The 11,471-nt window shown below is 36.8% G+C and overlaps 1 pseudogene; it reads left to right on the forward strand.

The window, feature by feature from the left end:
* The first annotated feature begins 6,294 nt into the window (after nt 1-6,294).
* Nucleotides 6,295-8,833, forward strand: LOC120917064 (annotated as a pseudogene).
* Nucleotides 8,834-11,471: the final 2,638 nt, after the last annotated feature.

An 11,471-nucleotide genomic window follows, 5' to 3' on the forward strand; every position in this document is an offset into this window, starting at 1 on the left:
AGCCGAGGTGTCCTCGGCCCTTTCCTGGTGTTTTCCAGGCTCTCCAGCGCCCCCCCGACCTCTGGCCACATGTGATATTGCATGCCATTGAAGTCAATGCGGAACAAATTATTTTAGTTTACATTGACTTCAATGGGGAAACTCGCTTTGATATGTGAGTACTTTGGATTCCGAGCATTCTCCTGGAACGGATTATGCTCGTAATCCAAGGTTCTGCTGTACTGTGTTTTAAAGAATCCAATGCAGTTGACTTGAATGGGACCAAGGAAGGCAAAAAATTAAGGAGAATAATTAAAAAAAGTAAATGTATAGCCAAAAATTGTTTATTTTGTTATGTATAGACCAGTGGTCTCCAAACTGTGGCCCTAGGGGCCAGATGTGGCCCCTTGTTTCCCTTTATCTGGCCCTTGGGGCACTATTCAACCAACTAACAGCAGTGATGAAGCACCATTCTTCCATTCTTCCTACTGACACCATCAATAGGGCGTCATTCTTTTTATTGATATCAACAATTGGGCATTATTCCTCCCCTTAAACCCAATGATGGGGCACTGGTGTTGGGGAATTGTCTACTCCCACTGACCACAGTCTGGCCCCCTAAAGCCTAAAGGAGAGTAAACAGGCCTTTGCCCTGAAAGTTCGGAGACCCCTGGGATAGACTAAGGAAGGGTTAATGGCTATGTTCACCTTTTGAAAAAAATTGGCCATGTGATCAAGGAGCCCCAGTAGGTTAAATGCCATACCTGTAGGCCATGAGTGGCACCCCCAGAGCCTGAATGAAAAACTTTCATTGTAAATAATCAGCCCCGTCCTGCCTAAAAGCTAGAATGGACCACACGTTGAACGCCCCTTTCGGTATCGAATGTTTTTGTCACGGGTTATTTGAGTTACTGACTGTATCCTTTCTATTATCTCAAAGCAGTCTGCCTATTCTCCTCAGACCTCTTACATCAACAAGACATTTTCCTCCACACAACTGCCGCTCACTGGATATTTTCTCTTTTTTAGATCATTCTCTGTAAAGCCATAGAGATGGTTGTGTGTGAAAATCCCAGTAGATCAGCAGTTTTTGAAATACTCAGACCAGCCCGTCTGGCACCAACAACCATGCCACGTTCATAAACCATGCAACGTATGTCGTTCCTAAAAATGCTTTAAAATTAAGAAGAAGAAAGAAGAAAAAGAAGAAAAAGAAGAAGAAAATAAGAAGAAAGAAGAAGAAAAAGAAGAAAAAAGAAGAAGAAGGAAAAAAGAGGAAGAAAAAGAAGAAGAAAAAGAAGAAAGAAGAAGAAACAAGAAGAAAGAAAGAAGAAACAAGAAGAAAGAAAGAAGAAGAAGAAGAAGAAAGAAGGATGAAGAAGAAGAAGAAGGAAGAAGAAAGGAAGAAGAAGGAAGAAAGAAGAAAGAAGAATAAAGAAGAAGGAAGAAAGAAGAAGAAAGAAGAAGAAAGAAGAAGGAAGAAAGAAGAAGAAAGAAGAAGAAAGAAGAAGAAGAAGAAGGAAGAAAGAAGAAGAAGAAGAAGGAAGAAAGAAGAAAGAAGAAGAAAGAAGAAGTAAGAAAGAAGAATAAAGAAGAAAGAAGAAGAAAGAAGAAGAAGGAGGAAGAAGAAGGAAGAAAGAAGAAAGAAGAAGAAGAAGGAAGAAGGAAGAAAGAAGAAAGAAGAAAGAAGGAAGAAGAGAGAAGAAAGAAAGAAGAAGGAAAAAGAACAACAAGAAGGAAGAAGGAGAAGGAAGAAGGAAGAAGGAAGAAGGAAGGAAGAAGAAATAAGGTAGAAGGAAGAAAGAAGAAAGAAGAAGGAAGAAAGAAGAAAGAAGAAAGAAAGAAGAAAGAAGAAAGAAGAAGGAAGAAAGAAGAAGGAAGAAAGAAGAAGGAAGAAAGAAGAAGGAAGAAAGAAGAAGGAAGAAAGAAGAAAGAAGAAGGAAGAAAGAAGAAGGAAGAAAGAAGAAAGAAGAAGAAAGAAAGAAGAAAGAAGAAAGAAGAAGAAAGAAGAAGAAAGAAGAAAGAAGAAGAAAGAAGAAGAAGGAAGAAAGAAGAAGAAAGAAAGAAGAAGGAAGAAAGAAGAAGGAAGAAAGAAGAAGGAAGAAAGAAGAAAGAAGAAGGAAGAAAGAAGAAAGAAGAAGAAAGAAGAAGAAAGAAGAAAGAAGAAGAAAGAAGAAGGAAGAAAAAAGAAGGACGAAAGAAGAAGGAAGCAAGAAGAAGGAAGAAAGAAGAAAGAAGAAGAAAGAAAGAAGAAAGAAGAAGGAAGAAAGAAGAAAGAAGAAAGAAGAAGAAAGAAGAAGAAAGAAGAAAAAGGAAGAAAGAAGAAAGAAGAAGAAGAAGGAAGAAGGAAGAAAGAAGAAAGAAGAAAGAAGAAGGAAGAAAGAAGAAAGAAGAAGAAAGAAGAAGGAAGAAAGAAGAAGGAAGAAAGAAGAAAGAAAGAAGAAAGAAGAAGGAAGAAAGAAGAAAGAAGAAGGAAGAAAGAAGAAAGAAAGAAGAAAGAAGAAGGAAGAAAGAAGAAAGAAGAAGAAAGAAGAAAGAAGAAGAAAGAAAGAAGAAGGAAGAAAGAAGAAGGAAGAAAGAAGAAGAAGGAAGAAAGAAGAAAGAAGAAGAAAGAAGAAAGAAGAAGAAAGAAGAAAGAAGAAGAAAGAAGAAGAAAGAAGAAAGAAGAAGAAAGAAGAAAGAAGAAGAAAGAAGAAGGAAGAAAGAAGAAGAAAGAAGAAGAAGGAAGAAAGAAGAAAGAAGAAGAAAGAAGAAGGAAGAAAGAAGAAAGAAAGAAGAAGGAAGAAAGAAGAAGGAAGAAAGAAGAAGAAAGAAGAAGGAAGAAAGAAGAAAGAAGAAGGAAGAAGAAGGAAGAAAGAAGAAAGAAGAAGAAGGAAGAAGGAAGAAAGAAGAAGAAACTAGAAGGAAGAAAGAAGAATAAAGAAAGAAGAAGAAGGAAGAAAGAAGAAGGAAGAAAGAAGAAAGAAGAAGGAAGAAAGAAGAAGAAAGAAGAAGAAAGAAGAAGGAAGAAAGAAGAAGAAAGAAGAAGAAGAAGGAAGAAAGAAGAAAGAAGAAGAAAGAAGAAGAAGAAGGAAGAAAGAAGAAAGAAGAAGAAAGAAGAAGAAGGAAGAAAGAAGAATAAAGAAGAAAGAAGAAGAAAGAAGAAGAAGGAAAGAAGAAGAAAGAAGAAGAAGGAAGAAAGAAGAAAGAAGAAGAAGAAGGAAGAAGGAAGAAAGAAGAAAGAAGAAAGAAAGAAGAAGGAAGAAAGAAGAAGAAGAAGGAAGAAGGAAGAAAGAAGAAAGAAGAAGGAAGAAAGAAGAAAGAAGAAGAAAGAAAGAAGAAGGAAGAAAGAAGAAAGAAGAAAGAAGAAGAAAGAAGAAGAAAGAAGAAAGAAGAAGAAAGAAGAAGAAGGAAGAAAGAAGAAGAAAGAAAGAAGAAGGAAGAAAGAAGAAGGAAGAAAGAAGAAGGAAGAAAGAAGAAAGAAGAAGAAAGAAGAAGGAAGAAAGAAGAAAGAAGAAGAAAGAAGAAGAAAGAAGAAAGAAGAAGAAAGAAGAAAGAAGAAGGAAGAAAAAAGAAGGACGAAAGAAGAAGGAAGCAAGAAGAAGGAAGAAAGAAGAAAGAAGAAGAAAGAAAGAAGAAAGAAGAAGGAAGAAAGAAGAAAGAAGAAAGAAGAAGAAAGAAGAAGAAAGAAGAAAAAGGAAGAAAGAAGAAAGAAGAAGAAGAAGGAAGAAGGAAGAAGGAAGAAAGAAGAAAAAAGAAAGAAGAAGGAAAAAAGAAGAAAGAAGAAAAAAGAAGAAAAAAGAAAGAAGAAAGAAAGAAGAAAGAAGAAGGAAGAAAGAAGAAAGAAGAAGAAAGAAGAAGAAAGAAAGAAGAAGGAAGAAAGAAGAAGGAAGAAAGAAGAAGAAGGAAGAAAGAAGAAAGAAGAAGAAGAAGGAAGAAAGAAGAAAGAAGAAGAAAGAAGAAGAAAGAAGAAGAAAGAAGAAAGAAGAAGGAAGAAAGAAGAAGAAAGAAGAAGAAGGAAGAAAGAAAGAAGAAAGAAGAAGAAAGAAGAAGGAAGAAAGAAGAAAGAAAGAAGAAGGAAGAAAGAAGAAGGAAGAAAGAAGAAGGAAGAAAGAAGAAGAAAGAAGAAGGAAGAAAGAAGAAAGAAGAAGGAAGAAGAAGGAAGAAAGAAGAAAGAAGAAGAAGGAAGAAGGAAGAAAGAAGAAGAAACTAGAAGGAAGAAAGAAGAATAAAGAAGAAAGAAGAAGGAAGAAAGAAGAAGGAAGAAAGAAGAAAGAAGAAGGAAGAAAGAAGAAGAAAGAAGAAGAAAGAAGAAGGAAGAAAGAAGAAGAAAGAAGAAGAAGGAAGAAAGAAGAAAGAAGAAGAAAGAAGAAGAAGAAGGAAGAAAGAAGAAAGAAGAAGAAAGAAGAAGAAGGAAGAAAGAAGAATAAAGAAGAAAGAAGAAGAAAGAAGAAGAAGGAAAGAAGAAGAAAGAAGAAGAAGGAAGAAAGAAGAAAGAAGAAGAAGAAGGAAGAAGGAAGAAAGAAGAAAGAAGAAAGAAAGAAGAAGGAAGAAAGAAGAAGAAGAAGGAAGAAGGAAGAAAGAAGAAAGAAGAAGGAAGAAAGAAGAAAAAAGAAGGAAGAAGAAAAAAAAAAAAAGAAGAAAGAAGAAAGAAGAAAGAAGAAGAAAGAAAGAAGAAGGAAGAAAGAAGAAGGAAGAAAGAAGAAAGAAGAAGAAAGAAGAAAGAAGAAGAAAGAAGAAGGAAGAAAGAAGAAAGAAGAAGAAAGAAGAAGGAAGAAAGAAGAAGAAAGAAGAAAGAAGAAGGAAGAAAGAAGAAGGAAGAAAGAAGAAGAAAGAAGAAAGAAGAAGAAAGAAAGAAGAAGGAAGAAAGAAGAAAGAAGAAAGAAGAAGGAAGAAAGAAGAAAGAAGAAGAAAGAAGAAGGAAGAAAGAAGAAAGAAGAAGGAAGAAAGAAGAAAGAAGAAGAAAGAAGAAGAAAGAAGAAAGAAGAAGAAAGAAGAAGGAAGAAAAAAGAAGGACGAAAGAAGAAGGAAGCAAGAAGAAGGAAGAAAGAAGAAAGAAGAAGGAAGAAAGAAGAAGGAAGAAAGAAGAAAGAAGAAAGAAGAAGAAAGAAGAAAGAAGAAGAAAGAAGAAGAAAGAAGAAAAAGGAAGAAAGAAGAAGAAGAAGGAAGAAGGAAGAAAGAAGAAAGAAGAAGGAAGAAAGAAGAAAGAAGAAGAAAGAAGAAGGAAGAAAGAAAGAAGAAGAAAAGAGGAGGGAAGAAAAAGGAAGAAAAAAAAAAGAAGAAGAAAGAAAGAAGAAGGAAGAAAGAAGAAGGAAGAAAGAAGAAGAAAGAAGAAAGAAGAAGAAAGAAGAAAGAAGAAGAAAGAAGAAAGAAGAAGAAAGAAGAAGAAAGAAGAAAGAAGAAGAAAGAAGAAAGAAGAAGAAAGAAGAAAGAAGAAGAAAGAAGAAGGAAGAAAGAAGAAGGAAGAAAGAAGAAGAAAGAAGAAGAAGGAAGAAAGAAGAAGGAAGAAAGAAGAATGAAGAAGAAAGAAGAAGAAAGAAGAAGAAGGAAGAAAGAAGAAGAAGAAGGAAGAAAGAAGAAAGAAGAAGGAAGAAAGAAGAAAGAAGAAGGAAGAAAGAAGAAAGAAAGAAGAAGAAAGAAAGAAGAAGGAAGAAAGAAGAAGGAAGAAAGAAGAAGGAAGAAAGAAGAAAGAAGAAATAAGAAGAAAGAAGAAGGAAGAAAGAAGAAAGAAGAAGGAAGAAGAAGGAAGAAAGAAGAAAGAAGAAGAAAGAAGAAGGAAGAAAGAAGAAGAAAGTAGAAGGAAGAAAGAAGAATAAAGAAGAAAGAAGAAGAAGGAAGAAAGAAGAAAGAAGAAGAAAAAGGAAGAAGGAAGAAAGAAGAAAGAAGAAAGAAAGAAGAAAAAGGAAGAAGGAAGAAAGAAGAAAGAAGAAGAAGGAAGAAGGAAGAAAGAAGAAAGAAGAAGGAAGAAAGAAGAAGAAAGAAGAAGAAAGAAGAAGGAAGAAAGAAGAAGAAAGAAGAAGAAAGAAGAAGGAAGAAAAAAGAAAAAAGAAGAAAGAAGAAAGAAAAAAGAAGAAGAAAGAAAAAAAAAAAGAAGAAGAAGAAGGAAGAAAGAAGAAAGAAGAAGAAAGAAGAAGGAAGAAAGAAGAAGGAAGAAAGAAGAAAGAAGAAGAAAGAAGAAAGAAGAAGAAAGAAAGAAGAAGGAAGAAAGAAAAAGAAAGAAAAAAAAAGAAAGAAAAAAAAAGAAAAAAGAAGAAAGAAGAAAAAAGAAGAAGAAGGAAGAAAAAAGAAGAAAGAAGAAGAAGGAAGAAAGAAGAAGAAAGAAGAAGAAAGAAGAAGGAAGAAAGAAGAAGAAAGAAGAAGAAGGAAGAAAGAAGAAAGAAGAAGGAAGAAAGAAGAAAGAAGAAGGAAGAAGGAAGAAAGAAGAAAGAAGAAGGAAGAAAGAAGAAAGAAAGAAGAAGGAAGAAAGAAGAAGGAAGAAAGAAGAAGGAAGAAAGAAGAAAGAAGAAGAAAGAAGAAGAAAGAAAGAAGAAGGAAGAAAGAAGAAGGAAGAAAGAAGAAAGAAGAAGAAAGAAGAAAGAAGAAGAAAGAAGAAGGAAGAAAGAAGAAAGAAGAAGAAGAAGAAGGAAGAAAGAAGAAGAAGAAGGAAGAAGGAAGAAAGAAGAAAGAAGAAGGAAGAAAGAAGAAAGAAGAAGAAAGAAGAAGGAAGAAAGAAGGAAGAAAGAAGAAGAAGAAGAAGGAAGAAAGAAGAAGAAGAAGGAAGAAGGAAGAAAGAAGAAAGAAGAAGGAAGAAAGAAGAAAGAAGAAGAAAGAAGAAAGAAGAAGAAAGAAGAATAAAGAAGAAAGAAGAAGAAGGAAGAAAGAAGAAAGAAGAAGAAGAAGGAAGAAGGAAGAAAGAAGAAAGAAGAAGAAAGAAGAAGGAAGAAAGAAGAAAGAAGAAGAAAGAAGAAGAAGAAGAAGAAGAAGAAGGAAGAAAGAAGAAGAAAGAAGAAAGAAGAAGAAAGAAGAAGGAAGAAAGAAGAAAGAAGAAGAAGAAGGAAGAAGGAAGAAAGAAGAAAGAAGAAGGAAGAAAGAAGAAAGAAGAAGGAAGAAAGAAGAAAGAAGAAGAAAGAAGAAGAAAGAAGAAGAAAGAAGAAGGAAGAAAGAAGAAAGAAAGAAGAAAGAAGAAGGAAGAAAGAAGAAGGAAGAAAGAAGAAAGAAGAAGAAAGAAGAAGAAAGAAAGAAGAAGGAAGAAAGAAGAAAGAAGAAGAAAGAAGAAAGAAGAAGAAAGAAGAAGAAAGAAGAAAGAAGAAGAAAGAAGAAGGAAGAAAAAAGAAGGAAGAAAGAAGAAAGAAGAAGGAAGAAAGAAGAAGGAAGAAAGAAGAAAGAAGAAGGAAGAAAGAAGAAAGAAGAAGAAAGAAGAAGAAAGAAGAAGGAAGAAAGAAGAAAGAAGAAGAAGAAGGAAGAAGGAAGAAAGAAGAAGGAAGAAAGAAGAAAGAAGAAGAAAGAAGAAGGAAGAAGAAGGAAGAAAGAAGAAGAAAGAAGAAGGAAGAAAGAAGAAGGAAGAAAGAAGAAAGAAGAAGAAAGAAGAAAGAAGAAGAAAGAAAGAAGAAGGAAGAAAGAAGAAGAAAGAAGACAGAAGAAAGAAGAAGAAAGAAGAAAGAAGAAGAAAGAAGAAAGAAGAAGAAAGAAGAAGAAAGAAGACAGAAGAAAGAAGAAGAAAGAAGAAAGAAGAAGAAAGAAGAAGGAAGAAAGAAGAAGGAAGAAAGAAGAAGAAAGAAGAAGAAGAAGAAGGAAGAAAGAAGAAAGAAGAAGAAGGAAGAAAGAAGAAGAAAGAAGAAGAAGAAGAAGGAAGAAAGAAGAAAAAAGAAGAAAGAAGAAGGAAAAAAGAAGAATAAAGAAGAAAGAAGAAGAAAGAAGAAGAAGGAAGAAAGAAGAAAGAAGAAGAAGAAGGAAGAAGGAAGAAAGAAGAAAGAAGAAGGAAGAAAGAAGAAGAAAGAAGAAGGAAGAAAGAAGAAAGAAAGAAGAAGGAAGAAAGAAGAAGGAAGAAAGAAGAAATAAGAAGAAAGAAGAAGGAAGAAAGAAGAAAGAAGAAGGAAGAAGAAGGAAGAAAGAAGAAAGAAGAAGAAGAAGGAAGAAGGAAGAAAGAAGAAGAAACTAGAAGGAAGAAAGAAGAATAAAGAAGAAAGAAAAAGGAAGAAAGAAGAAGGAAGAAAGAAGAAAGAAGAAAGAAGAAAGAAGAAGAAAGAAGAAGAAAGAAGAAGAAAGGAAGAAAGACGGAGAAGAGGAAGAAGAAAGAAAGAAGAAGGAGAAGGAGAAGGAGAAGAAGAAGAAGAAGGAAGAAAGAAGAAAAAAGAAGAAAGAAGAAGGAAAAAAGAAGAATAAAGAAGAAAGAAGAAGAAAGAAGAAGAAGGAAGAAAGAAGAAAGAAGAAGAAGAAGGAAGAAGGAAGAAAGAAGAAAGAAGAAGGAAGAAAGAAGAAAGAAGAAGAAAGAAGAAGGAAGAAAGAAGAAAGAAAGAAGAAGGAAGAAAGAAGAAGGAAGAAAGAAGAAATAAGAAGAAAGAAGAAGGAAGAGAGAAGAAAGAAGAAGGAAGAAGAAGGAAGAAAGAAGAAAGAAGAAGGAAGAAGGAAGAAAGAAGAAGAAACTAGAAGGAAGAAAGAAGAATAAAGAAGAAAGAAAAAGGAAGAAAGAAGAAGGAAGAAAGAAGAAAGAAGAAGGAAGAAAGACGAAAGAAGAAGAAAGAAGAAGGAAGAAAGAAGAAGAAGGAAGAAAGAAGAAGAACAAAAAAGAAGGAAGAAGGAAGAAAGAAGAAGGAAGAAGGAAGAAAGAAGAAGGAAGAAGAAGAAAGAAGAAGAAAGAAGAAGAAAGAAGAAGAAAGAAAGAAGAAGAAAGAAGAAAGAAGAAGAAGAAGAAGAAGAAGAAGAAAAAAAAAAAGAGTTAAGGAAAAGTTCTGAGACCGGCGTTGACGAGGTTCCGTTGCCATGGTAACCGATTCATTGGTATTCACAAGTACAAGACGTGCCTTGGTTTCAACACCCTCTCTCCGAACATCAACAATGAAGCACAAGCCTCAGAACAAAGCGCTCGCCAGAAGCTCCAATTCAGACCAGATTAGATGATTTATGAAAATAACACCGCTTGTCTGTGTTCATTTCCCCCCCCTCCCGTTTATTTGGACATTTATCCGCAATTGTTAGAAATAAACTCGCCGCTATTGACTTTGAATGCCGCAGAAAGCCCCGCTGCCTGAATGGAGAGGACGAGACGGCAAATAAAAGGGGGCGGGCTGATAAAGTTCTTTGTTTTTCTGGTAAAGAGGCTGCTTATATTTTGGCTTGACGACAATAAGAAGACGTGAAAAGCAAACAAACGTTATTTGTCAATTAGAAGCTCTTGGGATTTTTTTTTTTTTTTTTCCGTAAAAATTGCATTTGCCTTTCAGGCGGATAAGCCATCTGTCTACTCAAACATGTTGAAGAGGCCGTCTTCGGCGAGGCTTGGATCAGTGCATTGCAAAAAGAAAGTCCTTCCTTTCCTCTTTTAACCACTTGCTTACTATGCACATATACCCCTCTCCTGCCCAGGCGAAATTTCAGCTTCCGGCACTGCGTCGCTTTAACTGACAATTGCACGGTCTTGCGACGCGACTCCCAAACAAAATTAACGTCCTTTTATCCCCACAAATAGAGCTTTCTTTTGGTGGTATTTGATCACCTCTGCGTTTTTTTTTGCGCTATAAACAAAACAAGAAGGACAATTTTGAAAAAAACTTTTTTTTACTTGTTGCTATAATAAATATCCCAATTTAAAAAAAAACACATTTTTTTTTCTTAGTCTAGGCCGATACGTTATCTTCTACATATTTTTGGTAAAAAAAAAAATCGCAAAAGTTATAGCGCCTACAAAATAGGGGACAGAATTATTATTATTTTTTTTTTTACTAGTAATACGGCGATCTGCGATTTTTATTGGGACTGCGACATTATGGCGGACACATCGGACACTTTTGACACATTTTTGGCACCATTCACATTTATACAGCTATAAATATGCACTGATTACTGTATAAATGTGACTGGCAGGAAAGGGGTTAACACTAGGGGGCGAGAAAGGGGTTAAATGTGTAGCCTAGTGAATGTTCTAACTGTGGGGGAAGGGAACTGACTGGGGGAGGTGACCGATCTGTGTCCCTATGTAGAAGGGACACAGCATCGGTCTCCTCTCCCTGACAGGACCTGGATCTGTGTGTTTACACACACAGATCCACGTCCTTGTCTGTGTAACCACCGATCGCGGGTGCCTGGCGGACATCGCGGCCGCCAGGCACACGCATCGGCATCTCAGTGATGTGACGATACACAAAGTCGTACGGCCGGCAGGAAGTGGTTAAAGGGGTTGTGAAGGTACCATTTTTTTTCCTAAATAGCTTCCTTTACCTTAGTGCAGTCCTCCTTCACTTACCTCATTCTTCCATTTTGCTTCTAAATGTCCTTATTTCTTCTGAGAAATCCTCACTTCCTGTTCTTCTGTCTGTAACTCCACACAGTAATGCGAGGCTTTCTCCCTGGTGTGGAGTGTCCAGGGCCGTTTGAAGATATTAGGGGGCCCCAAGCACAAAAAAAAAAAAAATCACTTTTCTAATTGAGAAGCGGGGGGGGGGTGGCTTACCTCTACCCTGGTGTCCGCACAGGGGCCCCAGCAGGGAGGGCCCTTGCCGCACCGCTGCTTTCTCCTGCAGTCCGGTCGGCCGTGTACCATAACCGCGCGGTACAGGGCATTCAGTTTGCTGTTCCCGGGGCCGGACTGAGAGGAAGTAAACACACAGTGTGTGCACTTCCTGTCAGTCCGGCCGGGAACAGGAACCTGATTCTCCTGTACCGCGCGGTTATGGTACACGGCTGACCGGACTGCAGGAAGCAGCGGTGCGGCAAGGGCCCTTCCTGCTGGGGCCCCTTGGCTAGCTCGGGGCCCCTGGTCAGTTCCGGGGCCCCAGGCAATTTCTTGGTTTGCCTGTCGGGTTCCGACGAGCCTGTGTGGAGTGTCGTGCTCGCTCCCTCCCTTGTGTAGGCAAGACTTATGAACGTCAGCTTCATCGGATATCTGACAAAAAATTCCATCGGATTAGACTCCATCAGATATCCGATCGTGTGTACAGGGCATAAATAATAAAGTCTCACTGTGAAACTGGACATGTATTGAAATGCTACAGGACCAGGCATGGGGCTTGTTGGTGGACTCGCGGCAAGGTATATCGGCATTCAGCAGCGCATGCATCTAAGGGGACTTATCTTCGGAGGCACCTTGTGTTAAATTACCACCGTCCCATTTCTCTCTAACATGAAATAAACATGATGTGCCTCTCACACAACATTGATTTTGTTCCGCGAGAGATGGACGCCACATCATTAGAGATCTTGGGAAGCGCTCCTGAGAGGTCCGTCTCTAAAGTCAAGTCATATCATAGCCATTGCGGGACGATCGGCCGGCGAACTAATAGCAAAATGACTTCCATTATTCACGGCACAAAATTTCCTGC

Source organism: Rana temporaria, chromosome 11, assembly GCF_905171775.1.
Source record: "Rana temporaria chromosome 11, aRanTem1.1, whole genome shotgun sequence".
Lineage (NCBI taxonomy): Eukaryota > Metazoa > Chordata > Amphibia > Anura > Ranidae > Rana > Rana temporaria.